The sequence below is a fragment of the Lathamus discolor genome, chromosome 7 (assembly GCF_037157495.1).
Source record: "Lathamus discolor isolate bLatDis1 chromosome 7, bLatDis1.hap1, whole genome shotgun sequence".
NCBI classification, from domain to species: domain Eukaryota; kingdom Metazoa; phylum Chordata; class Aves; order Psittaciformes; family Psittacidae; genus Lathamus; species Lathamus discolor.
Genome location: NC_088890.1, coordinates 19,700,355 through 19,724,328, shown reverse-complemented (window position 1 = coordinate 19,724,328; position 23,974 = coordinate 19,700,355). Strand labels below are relative to the sequence as shown.

The 23,974-nt window shown below is 40.8% G+C and overlaps 1 protein-coding gene across 9 annotated transcripts in view; it reads right to left on the bottom strand.

Annotated features, from left to right (window-relative positions):
- The window catches only part of ATP2B2 (ATPase plasma membrane Ca2+ transporting 2), a 388,712-nt gene that overhangs the window by 267,572 nt on the left and 97,166 nt on the right, over positions 1-23,974 (bottom strand). For all 9 annotated transcript variants that reach the window (XM_065687047.1, XM_065687048.1, XM_065687049.1 and 6 more), the window contains exon 3: positions 3,427-3,531. The gene's annotated coding sequence lies outside the window, so the exon portion shown is untranslated. The remainder of the gene's footprint in view (positions 1-3,426; positions 3,532-23,974) is intronic.

Here is a 23,974-nt window from a genome sequence, read left to right as displayed (position 1 = left end):
AGTACCAGTCCAGTACTGGGATCAGGCACTGGTACTAAGGGATTTGGGCCAATATAAACTAGAAGCAGCAATTTTCATATCTATCAGATGATTAAGTTTTGCAGGACAAGCAAATGATATGTAAAAATTCCATGGCAGCTAATCTAAAACAAAACTTGAGGAAGCAGCAAAAAGCTCATAATGAAGAAATATATTCTACCACAGGTGGCAGGAAATTGTAGCTACTGATAACAAATGTTATGGGGCTCTGGCAAAGAAAGAAAATTAGCATAAGCATGAACGCAAAGTAGTGATAGCACCAAAAAAAAAAAAGAAAAGCCTTAGAGCACTCTCCAGAAATCTATCATGAGAATCAAAGGAAAAGTAGTAAGTAATGCATTTGCATTTTCTGTAAGACCTTGCATTTCAACATATTCTTAAGTATTTTGTGAGTGTAAGTAGCTGGCTGCAGACCATGTGTTTCTTGCATACATAAAAAGCAAAGCATCACTTCACTCAGTGCTGAAGCACTGACATCTGCAGAGAGAGATTACTGAGGAACCCAAAACAAGACCTAAGTATAAGTCACTCAGTCCATCCAAACAGGCAATGTGAATGACTGAGAATCCAGAAAATTCAAACCATGGGTCTCAGAATACTACAGAGACAAGTAAGGACCAAAGACATAAGCCCAAGGCCGAGCTGAGCACCACATGGTCAGGGTGACAAGAGGAGCAGGGCAAAGGGGGAGGGTCACACCTTGCATCAGTCACAGACTCTTCTCCAGTTCCACTGGCTTTCCTGAAAGACTCTGTCTTAGGGGAAGAAATGTAGGAAGCGAGATGGATTACACCACTCTGCAAAAGCTGGGAAGTCCCAAATCCCCAGTTGAGAACAGTGTTAATAACTTCTGACTCAGATGAATTCTCCCAGTGAAAAATGGATGGGATGCAGAAGATGACTGTATCATCAAACTGACAGCAAACAGAATTTACCTGCTTTGTTCAGCCAAGAGTACAGTATTCAGTGAAGTCAATGGAACTCCAACATGGATAACAGCAGGCAAAAAACAGACTTCAAATTTAAAGCAGCTAAACAAGACTCACAAGCAAAACACACATTTTAGTAATAACAAGGGAAAAAAAAATAACCGGTATTTTGTCTAAAAAGAGCTAAGCCTGATTTCAGCAAGGAGCTACCCCAGCAGGCCAAATTGAAAAGAGAGGAGAGGAGCACCAAAGTGTATCTTCCTTAGTAAAAATCTTCCTTAGTAACTTAGAAAAGTCATGAGAATGACAAAACAAAACCGTGAAGGATTTCATACGGGAACATCTTTAGGAGAGGACAGGAGCTGCAGTTACCTTAGTGAAGAAATAGTCCTCATGTGCTCCTGGCCTCCCCAGACAAAATCTCCCAGTCAAAGCAGTGCTCCTCCTGTCTCGTGTCTTCTGACTGGTGTTAAGATCTAACCCCATTATGTACATGCAACCTCACTGCTGCTTCGGAGCCACATTGAACAACAGTGAACTTTGGGTACAGTTAGACTCTGAGTTAAACACTGCATCTGCTTCGAGCAGTGTTTAAGAGGCTCAACACAGAGCATTCCCTACAAAGGTTTGTTTGGGGTTTTACGGGTGTTCTGTTTTTACCAGCATTCTCCATCGTGTGACTGTGCCTGGCAGTTTGCCTTCTACAAAGGAAACTAACAGCGTTGGGTATTACATTAAGGAACAGAGAAGATGATGGTGTTTTGACCTCTTCCTATTTCTCTGCAAAAAATAAAATGTACAAAAACCTCGGGGAGGCTTTTTTTTTCTTAACTAGCTGAATGACTAAGTCCCTCTCTAGTAAGTCTGCCTTAGCTGTTCAGCCTCTTGCAGACATGTCTTGTCAGACAAATGTCTGACAACTAGATTACAGACTACTTGTTTGAAGAGTTTTTGAAAAACAAAGCTTGAATCTCTAGTATTTTGAAAGACAAGCACGGTAGCTGGTCTGCACAGCTTATAGCACCTATTCAAACCTTCATTAAGGCAACAGTACCAACCTACTGCAGCCAAAGACTGATGTCACTATGAGGCAACGCTCAACTCGATGTTATAGTTGCCCACATAGTCATGATGAATATGTTTTTATTCTGCTCTATATCAAAAAAACACAGGCACTAAGTAGAACATTTTGATAGAAGTTAATCAGTTTTAGTTAAAAAGTCTATCAAACATTTACAGGTAGGAGAACTACACACTTACCACCCTGGTAGAAATTTGTCCGGAACGTGTTAGTGACAAAAGAGAACAAATCTTTGAATGATTTCTATCCACGTAAGCATTACTGAATATTTTGATTGTATTAAAGGTGATCAAGTGCCATTTTGTATCACATAATGCTTTTTAGAAACTTCAGAACACAACAGTTACTTTAAGGTTTTTGCCAGAAGGTATAAAAGTAAACAAATGTTCTAAACCATGTTCATAGTCTTCTTCATAGCAGCTGTGCAGAACTGAAAGCTCTATGCTGCGGAAAGCTGCCTTAATTGCAGAAACTTGCCCAGACATCTTGCAATCATAAAAATCAAAAGTAATCTTATCCTTCACTGTACTAAACTCTATTAAGAATAAATACTTATCAAGTTTTCTTTGTTGGTTCTACTACTTCATAAGCACAAAACTTAACTTAGTAGGTAGTGAGTGCTAGTACCACTTTTCCTATAGCAGTCTGAATATTATACCTTATTTTCTCTTCTTGGTTAAGAAACCTTCAACAAGAGAGGCATTAAATGAAAATACAGATTACACATTTATCATATTGCCACTTGCAAATCACTAGAACCACTTACTATTTGACAGAAAATCCACGATAAATACCAGCTTTTTCCTTGCACTTAAAAAAAAATCATGGAATTCTCACACATTCAGAGCAAGTTGAGCAACTTCATTTTAACGTGGTTAAAAGGTTAAGCCAATATGAGCTACCTGACCGCTAGTACAGTTGCAACCAAAATGCTTTAAATTAGGTGGTGCTGCTCCATACCTGACAGTGCACTCCTCCTGTACTCACGTTACGGTGCCTGCCCTGGATTTCAGCAATGTCCCTTACATAACCATCATCAGTGCCACCCAGAACACACATTTGTCACATTCACCATCCCCACTCTTCATACAACACAAGGTAAAGAGAAAGCAGATTGATCTTTCATACTAAGGGAAGCTCTCCTTAAATGATGTGAAACCGTATGTAGCATTGTAACGTATGAAAGAGGAAGAAATCTCTTATTAGTTACACACAGTAAAGCAAATAGAGCACTTCTTGGCTGGTGTCACTAAGCCAAAAAACAAGATGTTATTTATCAATAAGGGTTGAATTCCTCAGGAATTTTCTATTTTTGACAAGTTCCATTAAGTTACAACAGTTGATTATTCATTTTGGGGAGAAAAAGAGAAAACTTACAGTGCTGTTGTCTCGTGAAAACGAATGAGTGCTTCATAAACAGGGTTCCAAGTCATAGAACCAGCTGGGTCTTTTTGTGTTGGATAATCAATCTCGATTTCAAAACTGGAAGAAAGAAAAGCGATAATTAGACTTGACAAACTCCAGAGAATTAAGGAAATTAACAGAACAAACAAGGATTGATCTAAAGGATACCCCACAAAAGAAACGGATCCAAGAGCAAACATCCAGTGTCATAAATAGTTACAGACATTTTGCAGTAAAATGATGTGATTAAAAAGTTCTAACTCTGTGACCAAAGATCTGTATTAATAGCTCAGAACTATGAGCCTCATTCCCAACCAGCTCTCGCTTTTGGCCATTTATCAGTGCTGTAGCCCTCTGGCCTCTCATGGATGTAAATAAACGGTATTTTTAAATGCACACAGCCCTTTGGAGACTTTCAAGTGGTTGCAATTCCCATCGTCTTTAAAAATAGCTAGCACCCTGAAGAAAATAAGTCTAAACCTTCAGCATTTCAGGCTGCTCTAGAACAGCTACTCAACGTCATTAATACTCAGTACTAACAGGACAAATACAGAACATTAATCAAAAGGGCTGGTGTGTGTGTGTGTGTGTATCTGGGTGTGAGAGGAAAGGTGGTAGACGGCAGAGATTCCCCTAGTGTTCCTTCCATGGCATATGAACCCGGAAGTGAGTAACTGAGTGGTCTTAAGGTCAACATATGATGGCATCATGAATAAATGACATTGTGACTTATTTCATAACAGATACTCAAGGAGGTGCACCAAAATCACAGGCAGCAGTTCTGCCAGAAAGAAAGGTCCTGATGAGGATTCCCATATGCAAACACATCAACACTATACCATGAAGAAAAATAACAAGAAATAGTAAAATTGTCATATTTTTGTATTAAAAGGGAACGTGGGGCTCCAGTGTGATGCCATTTTTGACCTAACTCAGAATTTTACTCAGTTACTCGTGTCAAACAGTAGCATATGGCACAGCCAGAGGCAATGTTCTTGGTAGAGAAAACATCCACTTCTGACTTCTAAATCCTAGCTAATGATCAGTTCATCATACCCCTCAGTAAAACATGCTTGGATCCATCTTGCAAACACTGGACTGTTTAATGCTGTTTGAACACTATGTGAAAACATCCTGTATTATAGATGAGGGTTTCCCACAGATGCTAGTAAGACCACATCTGCTTCACACTAGGTTAGCACAAAGGAGCAAGCTTCCCCCAGACCCCTGCTACTAGGTTTTAAAAATGCCACATTCCTGCTCAGCAGTGACCCGAGTTTAAACTATCTGAATCCATTTAAATTCTGTGTTGCTTGGATGCGTAGTACTCGACTTAGGGATAACAACAGCCCCAGAGTGTTCTTACCATAAATTCAGTTTGCATTATTTTATCTGGGAATTCCAAGCTATGGACACCAGTCCTTTCATACTGTATCTGAAAGTTATTTTGAAGATTAATGTGCCTGACTCGGTGTTCCAGAACCATATGACTATTTCTCTTCCCTCATGTCTGTAGAAATCAGTGTGGGGAGGAAAACAGACACATTCAATGCAAAGACATGCACAACCTTGTCCTGCACCTAACATGGGATACTGACAGAATGGAGGAAAACCACACTGACTTGCACACTAAAACCCAAGAACCTACCTTATAATCCAGTCTTAAACTCAGCTCTCAGGATCTTGCCTACCCAATTCAATGACTCTCAGAAGAGGTTGCTAACCAGTTTTTTTATTGCCAGAGTATACCACCAGGTGGCAAGATTGTGAAATAAAGACATTTCAAAAATCATTCCTATAACCCACTCAGTGCTGCTTCAAGGGCCCTTTGCTGGGCCATGATAGCTGTTTTGTGAGGACTTAGGCAAGTACTTAAAATGTCCCTGCAAAATGATCTGTAAAATATTGTAACATCTTTTCATGCATCTTCATGTAAGTCAATTTACAGTTGGGATAGTTAAACGCTACACATAACCTCCAGTAGCTGAAACACACGAAAGTTGTGCCCATCAGCTGTACTTCTCAAAAGAGCTTGGTTTTCCCACCATCTCCCCTTTGCTTCCTCTTCCTACAATACCCATTTTCCCCTTTCTGAAAGAGTCTAACGTCTGACATGACTGCAGGGAATTACGTATTTAACATGGACTACAACTCAACAAAGGTGGCTAATAAAATTATTCTGCAAAGAGAGAGAAAAGACTTTACTCAAGGTATACTTAAAATACATTAGGTCTTTTTTTTTTCTCCATGATATTTTAATTCCTCGTTTTATACCCTAATTATCTGTAAACCAAGACAAAGGACAGTGCTTCTAACACAGACCATACAAGCAGTATATGTGTGGTTCAGACAGATGAGCCTGGCTCAATGGGCTGCATTTTATATAGAATATGTTTCTTTACAATGTCACTTGAATTCAAACTTTGGGAAAAATAGAAGTCTTCAGTAACAACTCAGAAATCTGCCACTGTAATGCCTCACCCCTAGATCACAAAGGACACAATGTAAGCATGCAGTCCAGCATTATGTATTCTATATGCATCTACATTCCCAAAGATACATACAGGTAAATCAAAGGACGTGAAGTATTAGTGAGGCTTTATCTTCCTGGTAACGAAGCAGATAAACAAGTTGCACAGCTGAACAAACTGATGAACAATTCTAGCAGAACCTGAAATAGACAACCTGAAAACCATGACTCTAGGAATAGTTTAGGGACATTTTCCTCCCATTTGTAGTGTGGCACCTGCTTAACAACGTACAGCTACACTTCACAACCGTTTAAAATATTGTCCTTATCCCTTGAGCTAGAAGAAATTGGGTAGGTGTAAAATAATCAGGATGTCAAGTGCATTAAATGTCAAGCATAGATAAGAACCAAAATTGGAATCTCTCAAAGATGCTAGTACTCCCACAGTTGGGTAAGAAGTGTTAACTTAGTAACTACCAGCATTTGGGAGTTGTATTTTGATACAAAAGACAAAATTCCTTGCTTTAATGGCGCCTACTAGCCTGAAAGCTGATTTGCCATTAGAAAGTAGATGTTATCAAAGTTATCAAGAAAGCTTCCTGCCCCAAAGGGGATTTTTATTTGGGACTCTACAATTCAAACACTTCAGGGTATTGAAATTAAGTAATATTAAGAATACTGAATAATAATAATAAAGAACAAAGAATAAACAATCAAATACAAACCCAAGCAAACCCCCCCACACACGCACTTTGCAGGGGAAAAAGGAAGGGATGAGCCAGTGTTACAGAGGAGGGCACAAAAAATGTAAACTGCTAAATAAACTGCCGAGTTATAAAATGTTTCTTCACCCATTGAAACAAAGTAGCTTGCTTATTCAATTTTTAATTGCAGAATTCAATCACTATCAGAATTAGAAGCGAGCACTCTTTCCCCAGTGAATATACACTAACTGAATATTTTAAAGGGAAGATAGCTAAAATCTAAATTAGACTGGAAGCTCTTTCAAGAAGGAATTTTCTTTTGACTAAGTTCATACCGTACTAGCAAATTCTCGAATTCAGAAACCTAAGCCGTGGTTAACTAAAATTAAAGCACTGAAAAAATACTTAACAGAACACAATGCACATCATGCTGTGATTACATAGTAACGCCTACTACTAGATGTAACAATACACAAATGTATTTTTTGTCTATAATGAGCTTCTCCTTTATTATCCGTATTTCCTTCCACATTACCTATTTAATTTCCTATTCAAACTGCATGGCAAAAGTAGCCTTACAGGACATTCAGTGCTTAGGAATGGCTCTACTTAGAAGGCTTCAACTGAGAAATTCCCTAAAAAAAACCCCTGTGGCATTGGACAGGCCATGACCATTTTCCCAGAGAGTTTTACATAGCAAGAATGCATCACAGAATACTGAGGCATTTAGATACTCGTGTAGAAGTGATTCAGGCTCTTGAACAGAGGCAGAATGGAAACTTTCCTCATCTCTGGTCATTCCAAGTCTACTCCCCCGCTTTCCTTCCAACCATGGGGTGCTTCTCTGGGAAGAGCAAGAACAGAATCAATTGATTGACAAATGGACCAAGAGAAATTGGACTAAGGTTGCCAAATCACTTTGCCTCAGCCATATCAAGCTGTCAGCCAGCAGTAATAATGAAACTGATGTGATTTGAAGTAATCAAGCATCAGGGTTAGAACACCTCCATATAATTGTGTCCTAGCTGCACATTGAGTAAGAGAAGTCAGTAGAGTTGAAACATGTTTTTCTTTAAAGTTACAGAAAGCATCTAGTAGGTCATACCTCTGCCAATACGGATTTTTCCTGGTTTTACGATTTTTAGATTATAAGAGAAAAGTCTCAAGCTCACAAACCTACACAATTCTACAATCAATTTACAGAATTAGGCCAACATGTCTTTACTGCCCCGGATTAAGCAATGAAGACTCTGTTGGCTGTTGAGTACTTTCTAACGTGCCATCCCCTTCTAATCCACAGTGCTAAGATTATCATGCCAACTTAAATCTATACCTCAATACAACATTAACAAGAAAGCACTAAGTATACAAGTATTAATAACTGGAGTTAAAATGACATTAAAGGATTTTATGGCTTTCTTCTTTGCCTAATGAAACAGTAACAAAATACATAAACCCAAAAACTACCTATGCAGAATGAGCCGATGTCACATAGCTGAGGACTTATTGTTGAGGTCTTCATCAAAATAACATCTTTTCCTAGAGAGTACTGTGAACCCATCCCAGACTCAGACAATTTGAGTTTGGGTTCATATTAAAAAAAACAAATATATATAACCCTCTTCAACGTTCAAGAACACTTTCTAAAGCACTTTATAAAAATCAGCCTTACTGAGAGAGTACATACACCTGATTCATTTCAGGAAACCAAATAAAAAGAACACGAGTGCCACCAATCCTTTATTAGCAGTAACAGAACCTCCCATGGACTGACCTTGCTGTTCAAAATCCTGGACAATAAAACCTGACAGTTAAGAACATGCAAAACGCTCCATCTGGGCAGAAACTTGGTTAAAAAATAGCAATCAGAAGGAAGTATTGCATGTGAAAGCAGGATGAAAAAGAAAGAGTAGGAGGAGGATTTGGGAGATACAAAATTAAACGGTATGTTAGGTATCAGAGCATAAAATGCAAAAGATTAAACCCAGCAAACTGAAGATATTTTGAAGCTTGCAGCTTCATTTTGGCTTCAGTAATGATTTTATAAGCACAGGTTTGTGTGTAACATGCCACTAGCAAGCTGCGTATAAAGCAAGGGGCTGCACACAAGCAGTGACTTGCCACGTAGCAGGCAAAAGGAAAGGTTCTTCCCCGGCACATAGGCTATGGCAGCAGAGCAGGGCAGGGTGTTGTTCCTTTCCAGTTTTTTAAGACGAGAGAGGCTATCGGGGTAATACAGACACCTGGGTAATCCTGGCACCTCTATCAGGAAAATGAGAAAAGAATTATTCAATCTACACCTTTCATTAAGGAGAACAGTTGCTTTTCCTTTGCTGTAAAGGGAAGTCATGCCTCATAAACCTGCTGCGTGCATGTGCATGAGGGAGAGTCAGCTGGACGTATGTATATGTTGGTATTATCAAAACCCAATGGATATTTGTAGGCTTCAAAACCGCCTTCCACAAAGAGAGTCATATGCAAAAACGAAGCCACTACAAGATAATCTAGAAAGCCTTTGCTTTTAAGTAAAATCTGGTTAAAAGAGGGGGGCAGGAGTAAGTGTTCGGTTCTCCTGCTGACAGCAGGTCACCAGCAGAGCCCTTTGGGAAGTCTCTGCGTGTTCCCATGTTAACCAGAGAAGGGAGCAGGCAGCAACATGGCAAAGCCAAGTGAAGATGCAAAGGTATTCGTGGCAAAATATTAAGGGCTAATCATGGGGATGTGTGAAAAGACCTTTCAAGGCTCCAACTGGACATTAAAGTGCCAGATGAAACTCAACACACGCATAAAGAACAGCCCTGCCACTATGGCTCCAATGGGTGATCTCCAAACTACCCGCCTCCACACAAAAGCAGTGTTCTGGGATGACTGTGGAAGTTGGCCTTTCCTGGGAAAGCATCCCTTCCATTTTCATATGCAAAATCTCAGGGCATGACCACACATAGCAGACAAGTCGCATGTGTACCCTCACACAGCAGTCACCACTGCTGTTGGTTGGATGGAAATCTCTTGATGGTGAAGTACTGTTTTAGCTGACAGCTAAACAATTCCCCCAAGCTAAATCTCCAGAGAGATTGGGGTGCGGGACCCTGAGCACCAGCAAACATTGCTTACAAAGCAGATCTTCTATGGAAAGATGATTTACAGGATAAACAATATGCAGTGTCATGTTGGAAGGTCACGAAGATTACTTTAAACCTGTTAGAATTCACAATTTTAACACCTCAAAAAGTACCACCCTCCCTGGCTTACTGCAGGAAAAAGGTGCGAGTTTTGCAACCTTGCCAAGGACCAAGGAATGAAATCAAAATAAGATTTGTATCTACCAAGTTCCCCAGAAGAAGCTCCACAAGGAAGAGTTCCTATGGACTGATTTATATATAAAATGGAGTATGATAATTTAGCAACGATGGAGTTTTGCTCTAGTGGTTTATATAACATCAGCAAAGTACCTCGGTGTAATTACAGCCATATACTCAGTTAGGGACCACACTCTCATTCACCTTTGTTTGGAATCACATCCAAGGCATTTAAATTTGTAACTTCAGTAATGGCATTAAAAAAACCTGCTCTATACTCTCTCACCAGAGAGGTTTCTGAGAATGCTATTAATAACTATTGCAACATATAAAAAATGGCAGAAAAGCAAAAGTGTGACAAGTATTTCCCATTAACGTGTACATACAGTCTCATTTAAAACAGATTTTCTTGCAAGGAACATGTTTATATAATACACTTAAGTTGTTATATTATCAAACTGACTCTTAAGTTTATAATGGGGTCATTTTGATTTAGGTACTGGAAAAATTTAAGCCAGAAGAAACAATATTCAAATGTATATGGAAATAACAGAGGTAAAATCCTGGAGGAAAACTCCCTTAATACATTTAAAAGGAGGGAAAAAAGTAAAGATGAAAGAAACAAGACTTTGTTTCTGGGCTCCTAATGAACACCAAAAGCCCAAGCACAGAGCAGGGAGCTGGGATCCAGCCATCAGCTCATACCACAGTGTGTAAGAGATCCATCATGTGCTGCACTGCACAAATTAACTAGGTCTTTGCAATGAGTAGGAGGGTCACCTGTTGGCCTTCACTTACTGTACCAGAGGCATTTCTAAGGAGCACCCTGGCCTTTCTCCCAGTCCATCATAGAATCACAGACTGGTTTGGGTTGGAAAGGACCTTAAGATCATTCAGTTCCAACCCCCTGCCATGGGTAGGGATGCCTCACACTAGACCATGTCACCCAAGGCTTTGTGCAACCTGGCCTTGAACACTGGATGGAGCATTTATCACTTCTCTGGGCAACCTGTTCCAGTGCCTCACCACCCTCACAGTAAAGAGTTTTGTCCTTGTATCTAACCTGAATTTCCTCTGGTTTAAATTTAAACCCATCACCCCTTATCCTATCACTACAGTCCCTGATGAAGATGTACAAACGTAACCACCTCCACTTGCATAACAAAAGACAGGATTAAAAAAACCCCACCAAAACAATCAATAAAACACCACACCAAAAACTCCAACAGCTATTAGAGGTAAGAATGGGAACTTCACTTATACAAACTTTCAACTTGAAGAGATTTGAAGGAGCCCGTCCTGCAGCAGGGACCACCTGCCTAGAAGGCACTGCTTGATCAGGTGCGCTGTTATTAATCTTACCTAAGCACTATCTGAGCAGCCAGCTGCAACATTACCTTTAAGCAACTATTACCAAAGCACTGTTTGAGCAGCCAGCTGCAACATTACTTTTAAGCAACATCACATTTAATCCTGATTCATGCTTGGATGAAATAAATAATTTGAATAGAGAATTCTGTTGTAAATGGCAGTTTTTTTTCTTGGCATTTCCTTGCTTTTGGAATTTGGATTACCCTTCATGCTCAGTGTGACTGAAGGGGAACTGATACGTGATAATGCCATAAATACTGCAGGAATTTTATGCAAGAAGATTAATAAGAAATACATGCACAAAGAAATTATCCAAACTATGCAAGGTTAACATTACCCACAGTATGCCAAGGACAGAGAAAAAAGTGAAATCAAATCACACTTCTAATTCTCAAATAAACGCCTGTTACAAGTCTCTAAGCTTCTGATCTAGGGAAAGACAGAAGCTGCTTCCCATGGCTGAACAAGCCCATGACAGAGTGTACAAGACCAGCCCTATCTTTCCTCTGACAGTAGCAGCAGCTTACGACTCCTCCTGAATCCTCAGCCGCCTGTAGTATGGTATTCAAAGGTGTATCTGGCTCATGGAAAGACATCTCAGGAGCTCACAGGACTTAAAAGACACTTGCTTCAACAGGTAAAGGGTGAAACTGAAACTACGTACATACGATGCTTTTTAATGCCCTGTGCTGCTAACCCTACCTTGTACCATTGTGATTCTGGAACTTATGGCAATCAAGGAAAGAGCAGTTGGGAAAACAAGATAATGACACAGTAGAAAAAAGTTCTTGCAGCTGGGAATGGGAGCCAGCACAATGACACACCTACACTCTTCAGGCTAGAGTGACACTAGTCTTTGTCAAGTGAGCATCTTGCATATTTAAAGGAAGGTAAAAGAGAGAAAACACTTAAGGAGAAAAGCAGATCCATGAACCCTCGCAGCAAGAATTTAATGGTGGAAGGAAGACAAGGACTTTCAGCATTGTCTTCTACCACAGGTAAATGTGACTGCAAGAATAACCCAGCTGTGTGTGCTTGGGGCCCAGAATCCCCCCGTGTGCTGGGCTGCACCCCCAGAGCGTGAGCAGCAGGTCGAGGGAGGGGATCCTGCCCCTCTGCTGTGCTCCGGGGAGACCTCAGAATCACAGAATCCCAAGGGTTGGAAGGGACCTCAAAAGATCATCTAGTCCAACCCCCCTGCAAGAGCAGGGTAACCTACAGTACATCACACAGGAACTTGTCCAGGCGGGCCTTGAATATCTCCAGCGTAGGAGACTCCACAACCCCCCTGGGCAACCTGTTCCAGTGCTCTGTCACTCTTACAGTAAAGAAGTTCTTCCTGATGTTAACGTGGAACTTCCTATGCTCCAGTTTACACCCATTGCCCCTTGTCCTATCACTGGATATCACTGAAAAAAGCCTAGCTCCATCATCCTGACACCCACCCTTTACATATTTGTAAACACTGATGAGGTCACCCCTCAGTCTCCTCTTCTCCAAGCTAAAGAGACCCAGCTCCCTCAGCCTCTCCTCATAAGGGAGATGTTCCACTCCCTTAATCATCTTTGTGGCTCTGCGCTGGACTCCTTCAAGCAATTCCCTGTCCTTCTTGAACAGAGGGGCCCAGAACTGGACGCAATATTCCAGATGCGGCCTCACCAAGGCTGAGTAGAGGGGGAGGAGAACCTCTCTTGACCTACTAACCACACCCTAGGATGCCATTGGCCTTTTTGGCCACAAGGGCACATTGCTGGCTCATGGTCATCCTCCTATCCACCAGGACCCCCAGGTTTAATATTTTCATCAAATGTCCTACTGAAATCAAGAAAAACCACATCTACCACTCTACCATCATCCATCCACCTAGTCACTTCCTCATAGAAGGCTATAAGGTTGGTCAAACATGACTTCCCCTTGGTAAAACCATGTTGGCTGTTCTTAATGACCCCCTCATCCTTGACCTCCCTGCAGTCCTGATCCAGCTCTGGGGCAGCAGCACAAGAGGGACGTGGAGCTGTTGGAGCGAGTCCAGAGGCGGCCATGGAGATGCTGCGAGGGCTGGAGAGGGACTTTTTACAAGGGCAGGCAGGGACAGGACAAGGGGGAATGGCTTTAAACTGACAGAGGGGGGATTGAGATGAGCTCTTAGGAAGAAACTTCACTGTGAAAACATTTTTTTTGAAATTTTTCTAATTATTTGTTGCATTTTTTTTTAATTATTCTAATATATGTATAGCTTCTGACTAACCCTATTTGCTTCACAACGCAACAAGTTGTTACATTTTTGCTTTTGATCTCTGAAAATAAGGAAAAGTATTCATAGGATCACAGCTTTGTGTTGGAAGCGACCTTAAAGCTCATCCAGTTCCAACCCCTACCATGGGCAGGGACCCCTTCCACTGGAGCAGCTTGCTCCAAGCCCCTGTGTCCAACCTGGCCTTGAGCACTGCCAGGGATGGGGCAGCCACAGCTTCTCTGGGCACCCTGTGCCAGCGCCTCAGCACCCTCACAGGGAAGAGCTTCTGCCTAAGAGCTCAGCTCAGTCTCCCCTCGGGCAGGTTAAAGTTTCTTTAGTCTCCTGCTTCCTTATCACCATTACCATCTGCTCCCTAGCAGGCAACTTTGCAAACTTGTTTTTCCTTCAGACTACTACTCATAGACACCAATAAAACAAAAGCTACTCAGTAAGCTGATGCAGATTGCTCGATACTGGCCTACATAAAGCTCATCACCTTGGCTTGGATATTATAATCAATAATAATTTAGATACTGCATGCAAAATGACACCCTATTCCCCACTTGGAATTATTAAGCTTCCAAATAGACTTCCTAAGCCAAAATGAATCAGTCAGAAATAACAGTTTCATTTCTTTCCAACTAATTCAAACTAGCTCACGGGGAAAAAAAGAAAAGGCAAATTTTATTTGCCTCTGAAACACAAAAGACTGTTCCATATTTCTAGTGCTTTAAAGTATGCAAGTAATAATACTGCCCAAATGTCTCTTCCTTTAAAATTAGCACCTAAAGTTAAAAAAGCAGCTTCCATATCCTGCAGGATTTCCTTATGCGCTTAACTCCTCAAGGGTTTGCTATAAATGGGGCAAAGAAACCTAATACTGGAGCAAATGAAAAAAGAACCATCTTGACCTTGTTCCAGAAGGAAGAAGATTAAAAGAAGCAGCATCCAAACACTGCCCATAAAACAAGAAGCTCAGTTTGGTGACTGCTGTAGTTCAGAGCTCCCATAGGCCAGATGCACCCACTCGGTGCAGAATTAGGCAAAGCAGATCTCACAGCCCTTACTATTTTTGCATTGACAGTGTGAATGACTGGTGTGTTGGCAGCCCTTCACAAAGCCTCAACAGCCACAATGCAGCTCCCCCCAGCCATGGCCCCCCCGGCAGTACAAGCATGGCTACGAGGCTTCTCAGCTCCCGACAGAAGGCACAGAGAAGTGCTGTGCACAGCAGGTCTGCGTTTGCGGGGAGCAGATGTGAAGATACACAACCTAACTATCAGATTAAGTTTACTTCAAGCTGGCACACAAAACATCCACCCGCTACAGCAACGCAAGCTGCAAACACTGCCATTTCCCACCCGACACTCCTTTCACCTCCAGCTTCCTGGGAATCGCAGCTACTTGGCCAGCTTTCCGGGCACTGTGATTACCCTGTTTACCATTCCACTGTAGCTGAAGGACAAGGTGAAGATGATCCACCAGCTCAGGATGGGACAAACTGTGCCTACCTGCTTTCTTAAAGCTTTACTTCACTGTGACACAGCACGTATGTACCAGGTATCTCGCAGGCAACTCCAAAAGCAGTTCAAGGTCTCGTTCCTAATTCTTTAAGCAACCCCATTTCTTTACAGAGTAGGTTTTGACTGTGAGCTGTCAGACCTACATTCCTCTGGAATGGATATATACCCAGGAAGAAAAAATGGGAACTCTGTGAATGAAGTCTTCTCTGGTGACAGTACAGACACAAAGCAGCCATTTGGCTGGCAGACAAAGCTGAAACGAAGCCATCTCTGGGAAACCCCACTCCTGAGCAAGATTATCACAACACCAAGAGTGGCTCTGGATCCCAAAATTTTATATTCACTAGCAACCTCTTTCCATCATCTTTTATTGCCCCAAATTCTATATTGAAATCAAAGTTCTGACCCAGAAAAGATTGATTTCACATAACAGTGACAGCTAGCAATGGCAACAGATCTTTGTAAATGACAGATAAGCACTACACTAAAAATCCTCCTTTGGAAATGACTGATGGCTATAGCTACAGTCCAAGGTATTAGACATATTTTGTGAGCACCACCGAAGGGTAGGTACCTCAAAAAGACAGGACAAATACCTAAAAGGACGATTAGACAATCACGTTACTCCCCAATTTTCAATGACATGAGAATTCCTAAAGTACATATTATGTATTATTCATTTCTAACACAAATGCTTCAAGAAAACAGGTCTAGTAAAAACTCATTGCAGTTAATTAAATTAAAGCAGTTAAACAATCTGGTACTCTGTGTCACTGCTGTCCACAAGCAACCAAGGATTGAGATTTGCGGGCAGAGCTGTTTGGAAAGGGCACAGACCTCACTGCTGGCACTCCACTTGGCCAAAGGCACAGCTAATACCTTGTACTGTCAATTCTGAACGCCTGTAGCCGCGAGTCAGCCTCAGCCCTAAACCTAGGGTTACATCTTGAAACACTCATATTATTATTCAGAAGAGTGTCTTCAAATCCCTGTTAAATTAATTTAATGCAAGAATTATTTTTTAATATGCTCCTAATTTTTCAACATCAAGGTCCTGGAGCAGGAATTAAACCTATAAATCTAAGTGTAGCTTATTTGAAAACAGAACGAATTGACATAGCCACCTAATTGCACAATGACAGGAACAACCTTTCTGGAGATAAAGCAGTGCTTAGTTTGCTTATCAGAAAATTCAGCAACTCACCAAACATCTGAAAATGCAAAAATGTGTTGGGAATGATACGAAAAAAAATAAATAATCTTAACTGAAAAATAATGGCTTGTCTGGATTTTATTTTCTTTGCATCTTTTCAAAGAAAAATTAGACAGCTCTGCACTCATCTTGAATCTAAATATAATTGCAATACATGGTGCTAGCTAATTCTCATTGGAGAGATGACATATCAGTAGCAACCAGACCCTGATGTGGATTAGGATAAGAGGGAAGACAGAGGAGGAAGAACATAGAGCTCTGTTCTACCTAGCGCTTTTCATGCACACTGTACGTCAAGACAACCAACAACATAGTGAACTTGGTGAATAATGAATGCCAAAATGAACAGAAAATTCAGAGGCAGTAAGCAAGGGAGAAAAGCTCCAAGCTGTCACTTCCCAGGAGAGAGGCTGGGCCAGATGGCAGGAACTCTTTTGGCCAGACACCTGCCCAGGCAGGAGCCGCAGTTTGGAAAGGAAAGGGAGCACGAGGAAGGAAAGTAACAAAGGGAAAAAACAATCATCAAAAATGGGGTTTGTAGCCTGCAGGACTCCTAATTCAGACCGTTCTAAGAGAGAGGTACAAAATCAACCAGAAACTCACTATGATCAGTTAGGAAAATTAAACCAATTGCCACTCCAGATTATGGACACAGAAATTCCTTCCGGCTGCTGTATGGATTTCCTGGCTTTCTAGAAATATAAATCAACTGACTATTTTTTAATTAGCAAATCCTACATGTGCTTTAGGCAACATTAACCATCTTGCCATCCAATTGTATTCTTCAGCTGTACTTTCCCCCCATCAACCTCCCTGATAGTACTGGGAAGAAAGGAAAAGCCTTTCTCCATATATTCAGATTTTTTCTTTGTTTGCCTTAAGGTTTGATGTATATTTGAGCTGTCAAAAGTGATTTCCCTGCTCACTGAGCAAGTATTCTCAACAATTACTTTCTAATTTACTACTATCAGAGAATGATTACACAGGCACAGGTAACTGTAAGGCAGGCAGGTCAGGGTGCATCAAAAATTCCTTTCTGGGCAGGAAGTTTCATTAAATATAAAGCTTATGGAAGTGGAGCACAGGGCTGCTGTGAGTTGGCTTTGGGACATAGATGACAAAGGTGCAACTAAATTAGGAAAGGATAATAAAGGACAACAAGAACCTCACATGACCCCAAACCTGTGTTATGTGAAATAATACCACTTTCAGAAGAGGACTGCTTGAAACAGTATATCAAAGTATACCTTAAAGACCTGAAACTGGACTATTTCTTATGTCCTGATGTCTGCTAAACCCAAATAATTTGTACACTATTGCACCGGGCTTCATGAGAGAAACAAAACACAAAGTAAGAAAATGGAAAATGAGTGCAGAATGGATCTAAGGTAGTTTTTGTATATATAGGGCTGTCATCTGAAAGGAACATGCACCTGATATGCAGTTACAAAAAGAAACCCATGGCTAAGCTGAGAATCTGAAAGAGGCATGTAATTCAAGCACCCAGTGGCAGGGACGTTCATCAAAGAAAGGGTAAAGCCTTACGTTGTGCAGCTCCTGTTGGAATGGCTGTTCTGCTGCTGAGAAGCTCTGCTGGTTTGTAGACTGATAGTGGTATCAACATTTACAGAACCCAGTAGTTGGCACAGTGCTATGGTTTAGATCTGGACTGAGAATAAAGTTGATGTTTGAGTTGTTGCTCAGCAGAGCTGACCCTAACCAAGGACTTTTCAGTGTCTCAGGCTCTGCCAGTGAGGAGGGGCACAAGGAGCTGGAAGGGAGCAGAGCTAGGACAGTGACCTGAACTGGCAAGAGGGGTATTCCAGATCACAGGGCATCGGGATCAATACAGACATTGGGGGATGGCCAGCGGGTAGCGATCGCTGCATGGGGATGTGCTGGGGAGATATTGTGCGTGCATCACTTTGCAGTCTTTAGGTTTATTCCTCTCCTTTTTTTCTTTTCAGTACAAGTATGATCACAGTTTATTTCAGTTATTAAGCCGTTCTTATCTCTACCCATGGGATTTTACCTTTGCCCTGATTCTCCTCCCCACCCCATGGGGGCAGTGGGGGAGCGAGCGAGCGGCTCCCTGGGACTCAGTTGTCAGCTGGGGTTGAACCATGACATGAGGAAACTGAACCAGAGGCTAAGGGTGTACTTTTAAAAATCAAACGAAGCATAGCCACCTTTTCATTGCAGAATTAAACACCACTAGCTTTCAGTAGGACTTAGGAACCTAACTGCTGGGTATCTGAAGGTTTTCAGGCCCAAATAAGCACCGATTACAATTTCAATGAATTCCCAGATTTCTTATTCTAAACCCCAGGTACAAGCAGAGGGATTTACCATCTCAGCTGAACTATGTTACTCTCCTTGGCGCATCACAGGGTCTCAACTGCACAGAAACCCTGCACCTACACGAATATTTTAATCTATTTTATAAAAATGCTTGTGTATGTGAAAGTTAGTCAAGAGGTACTTAAGAAATGTCTAAAGCTTCTTTGAAATTACCACAAAATGCCAGCAGTTGTTGTAAGTGAACTGCTAAACAGAGTTAAAATCCAAGCAAGATCAGATTCCAACAGGAGTATATTCACTAAAAAGGGTGAATATAAAACTCAGGAATATTTCATTAAACACCATGACAAAACAATAGACTGGAACATGGAAAAAAGTATCAGGAGAGTTTAAGCAAGTGAAGATTGAACAACATGAAAGACAAACATCAGCTTGTCAAGCAACAGACTTACCACATGCTAACTCACAAAGTCCATTACAGCACACAATATAGAAAATGCATGGGATGTCAAAAGGTGCCAACATGCAGAAATCAGGGGGTTGTTCAGTGGGTAGAGCAGAAATGCAGGCGATGCCCTTCTGTCACTAAAATACAGTGTGAACCAAGCAAACAAAAATCACACAGCAGCTCCCTAAGAATGACTGGAACCAATCTCAATACACAGGTACTGCCTCTGCATCAGGAACACAACTACAAAACCAGAGACTGTTTCTGTAAGTAAAGAAAAAATAATGAATGCATAAATAACAGTCTAAAGTTTGGGGTTTTTTTTCATTAAACCATGTCACGATGTTAAACTATTTTAAATACAAAAAGAAATCAAATCAGGTTTGTTAAAAGAAGTATTAAATATCTGTGTGAAAGGAATGAAGAATAACAAGGCTTCTCATTTTTTCATTACTATTGAAAAGCATTAAGTGGACACTACAAAAATAAGAAGTTATTTGGTAGACAAAAGTAATGTTAGGTTCTTTAAAGAAATTTGTACAGAAAATAAGCTTTTGCAATTGAAGGCCAGTGCGTTCTCTAGGCACCGTGTATAAGATAATAGGAAATCTGGAAAAATAAGAGATTGCAAGACAAAATCCAAGTTTTCAACTTAAACAACTGATTTCCAGTATGGTTAGGGAAGCTACAGACCTTCCACGGCTCCTGCTGCTTAGGATACAAAGCACTCCATACTGCTGCAACAGCAACAGTAGTTCAGATAAATGAAGTAAAACTAAGTTAACAGATCAGCCAGAGAAGAATGCCAGTAATGACAAGAAGTTGAGAAGAAGCTATTCCTAGGGAAATATAAATTATGAATGTAGAATGGTTATACAACTAAAAGCTGGAAGAAATCAAGAGCAAGGCTCTGTGACTAGCTGAACTAATGAAGCCTCGCTTGCTCCTCTGCTCTGTAATAATACACAAGATCAAAATGAGCCTTCTTCCCAAATTAGTGACATTTCGTAAGATCCTATTCCCAAGCAGCTTTCTGGTATTCTATAGGAACCATGAGCCTTTTCTTAGGTGTTTTTTACCTTCCACCCAGTCATCTGTTTTCACTTCTGGCAGGAACTCAGTGTCTTTCTGTCTGTACCTGCCTGCCAAATAGGGTAAAACCAGCGCAAGGAGTCAAGAATTACAGCAGTGCAGGGAAAGGGAGTATAAATGCAAAGACACACCAACAGATTTGATCAGCATGTTTTCGAGGGTCACAATTGCCAAATCTTGCAGCTCCTCCTCAGTCGTTTCATCTTCTCCCTTTGCATTTCCCCACTCCTACCCCCATTCATAAGCACAGACTAAGTCAGGAAAGGAATCTAGGTTTTGCGAATGAATCACGTTCCAACATTTACCTTTTTGAGATTCTTTTCTTTTTGGAAACTCAGCAAGAAATCATACATATGCAACAGAAATCTCAACAAACTAAATTTATTATAAGCTCAGAAAACCAGAATTTTTTATTATTTCTTTTTTCTAGCTAGACAAATACTTTGCACAAGCTAAAATCAAGCTGCTTCCTGATCACTAACAATGAGGACAAAGAAGGCAAATGGTCATGATGAACCTGTCAAGCCCTCACAGCACCTCATTGTGAGGGAAGCTACCCTACTTTCCAAAGCAGTTTTCTTCAGACTCATCACTTTCTGCTAACAGATGGGAAGCCGAAGATAGCAAGCAGGAGAGTTTATGCCTAGCACCAAGGGAGGGAGAAAGAAATCTCAGCAGGAGATCCTTAAAAAACCAAAAAATCAGCAAGTGGAGGGGAGGGGGGAAAATCTGTGAAGAATAAGGATTAAAGACTGTTCCTGGTGGTGCCCATGCTCTAAATGCCTGAGCTGAGCTCTGCCAGCCTCTTCTGTCCTCTGCTTTTCTGCTGTACTTGCTTCTGCTTGCTCACTTTCCTAATTGCCCATCATCTCTCACATAAAAGTAGGAAACAAGGTTCTTCAGAAGTCTAACAAAGAATTCTATCAACAAAAAAGCTTCCTCATACTCTAAAAATTGAAAACCACGTTTCTGCTGCAAGAGCCCAAACACTGAGACTAATCCTTAATCCAAAATTCCTATCTGGATTAGTTTCTTCACCAAATAGCCAGGATTCCACTAACTCAACAAGGTAATGATGGCAAAACCCCATATAATCACCCGACGAGAAAACAAATGCAGTGCGGTGGTACACACTGAAGCAGGCTCTCTGATGAAGGAAGTTTATATTTCGCCATTGAGAGGCAGAGCTTTCTCAAGGTTATGATACAATAAAAATACCAGTACCCTTAAATCATGTAACTTCATTTCTTTCTTGCCACCATAAAACAAATCATGAGTGCTACTGGCTCATGAGAATATTTGTTAGCAGTGGTACCAAACACAAACCCCTCAACAAATCGGGTTGAACTAAACGTCATTAAACTTGCAATACTCAGTGGGGAGAACAAACTGAACAAGCTTACCTAGTGCTGGAAATTACAATATGCTGAAAGTTTTTTAGCACTATTTGTCATCATTTTCTAGACAAAGCAGCACACTACATTTATCTTTGCATGCTTTTGTGTATGCACGTGCCCTCTTCTACCTGGTTACACATACATGCATAAAGACTTGGGAAATACTGTCACTAACGCACTGAAAGCACTGACATCATCTTAGCTACACCCAACTTTAAATAACGGGTTGGAAACCAAGGAATTTTGCACAATGCTGATTGTAGATTCTTTAGACTGAGCAGTTCCTGTGATCCTATAGTAGATAGGTGGCATCTACAAATGAAGTTGTTCACCTTTTTCTTGGTTTGTTTAGTAAAAAAAACACCTTGAGGTCCCTAGCATTAGCAGAAACACACTCCTGGAATCTTCAGGTGGTCATCACCTCCTCACTTCTAACCAGACTGGAAAGACTGCAATGAAGAGAAATATCATGCGCGTGTTTTAATATAAATACAAAAACTCTGCTTCTGTGAAACTCCTGCTTCTTCATATGACATTAATAGTGTTTGAGACCTGATGACAATGGTATCAGTTCTAAATCAAACTTCTAACTCGCGCAAATGAGATTATACCACAAGACACAGTACAGGATGGAATCATGTATTTCCCTTTAGGTCACATTTCAAGAGCCAGCTGAAAGAATGCAGGGATTAAAAAATAATTGTATGCATATTCCTTCAAGTAAAAAGGCCCCGTTTCTCTTCTCTCTAGACGAAAAGAGGTCATCCTTGACACAGCAGGATGGGAATCAGGGTGAGAACATTTCTAAGGAGGTTTGCCTTTCACAGGGCCAGCAAGAAGGATTCTGAAACAGGAGTGTGAAGATAATCAAGCTCTGTAGGCTAAGAATTCTCAGGCCATACACACACACACACATCTATCTCTATATATAACCCAAAATAATCAAAGACAAAGGTTTAATGAAAGTACTAATACTTCCATATATTATTTCTGCACAAACACTAGGTGCTCAACAGAAACAAAGAACTCGAACATACACACTCACATACACCCAGTTATGAAAAATGAAACCAGAAGTACACCATAGTTGGTTGTATATTATAGAAGTCAGAATATTGCCAAATAAAATTAAGCGTATCTCCTTACTGTCAGAAAGTGAACTTCAACCTCTGTAGACTTGAAAAATCTACATGGATCTGGACGAAACAGGGAAAATAGAACGTGAGCTGCCTCCTTAACTGTCAAGTGATGTAGGAGGATATTTGATTTCTTTTTTGCCCTGTAATGTGAACATAAAAGAAACTGCACTATAGCAAGATCTCTGCCATTGGCACCAAGCACCATTTTCTCTTGGAATTACTGCATTAGACCATCAAGTGAGACAAGCACTGACAGAACAAATCAAAGAGTCATCTTTATCTACAAACAATGCAACATATTAAATGGCCAATAATTACAGCTATAAAATTAAGCAGATTAGTCTATAATGTGGTTTTGTGACCATCTATTTTGTTGAGATTTATATTTGGCAACATCCTTATGAACTCTTCCGCAGTACCATTGTAAAGAACATTTAAACCAGTTTATCTCATTTCCCTATTTTGTTCTTAATAGCCTGACATATGTCATTTAACCACATAAAGTATGGGGTTATTTAGAGATTTGTCCTCCATCATTCCAAAATGAATCTTCCTTGAATTCTCATTTCCTGCCTGAAGTCTGAAAGAAAGTCATACAAAGACAGCTTCCAAGATGAACCATGACTATGAAGCAGATTAGGAGTTCAGAGGATCCTCAATCAGAAAATGCTGCATCTGGCAGGGTGATGAAAACAGTAAAGCATGTCTGGACTGGTCATCAACAAAACTGTAAAAGATGAGTCTAAGAACAAGCACTCCTCATGGTGAAGACTGTCCTCTCATCACAGATTTCCCGTAATCCCTGCAGAAGCCTCTGACTTCTCATTGCAACTATCAGACCAGTCAATTACAATGATTTTGTGAGTGGCTGGAATTTTCCCAGAAATGTTTCCAAATACAGTCAAGTTCATGTGGTACACAAAGACCTGATTATAAATGCAATCATTAATGGAAAACTGAGGGAAGTCACAGAATCATAGAATCATAGAATAGTTAGGGTTGGAAAGGACCTCAAGATCATCCAGTTCTAACCCCCCTGCCATGGGCAGGGACACCTCACACTAAACCATCCCACCCAAGGCTTCATCCAACCTGGCCTTGAACACTGCCAGGGATGGAGCACTCACAACCTCCCTGGGAAACCCATTCCAGTGGACTGTCAGAAGAAACTTCTGCAGACACAAACCAAACTTCACCTCCGTGAATCTAAGCTGTCTGTGCCCAGGGTAGCCCAGCACAACAGCAGGGCTGGGAAGTGGCAGTGAAAAGCACAGTTACCAACTCCACTCTCTGGTCAGCTAGAAGGAAGGCAGAATGGTTTTGAGCTT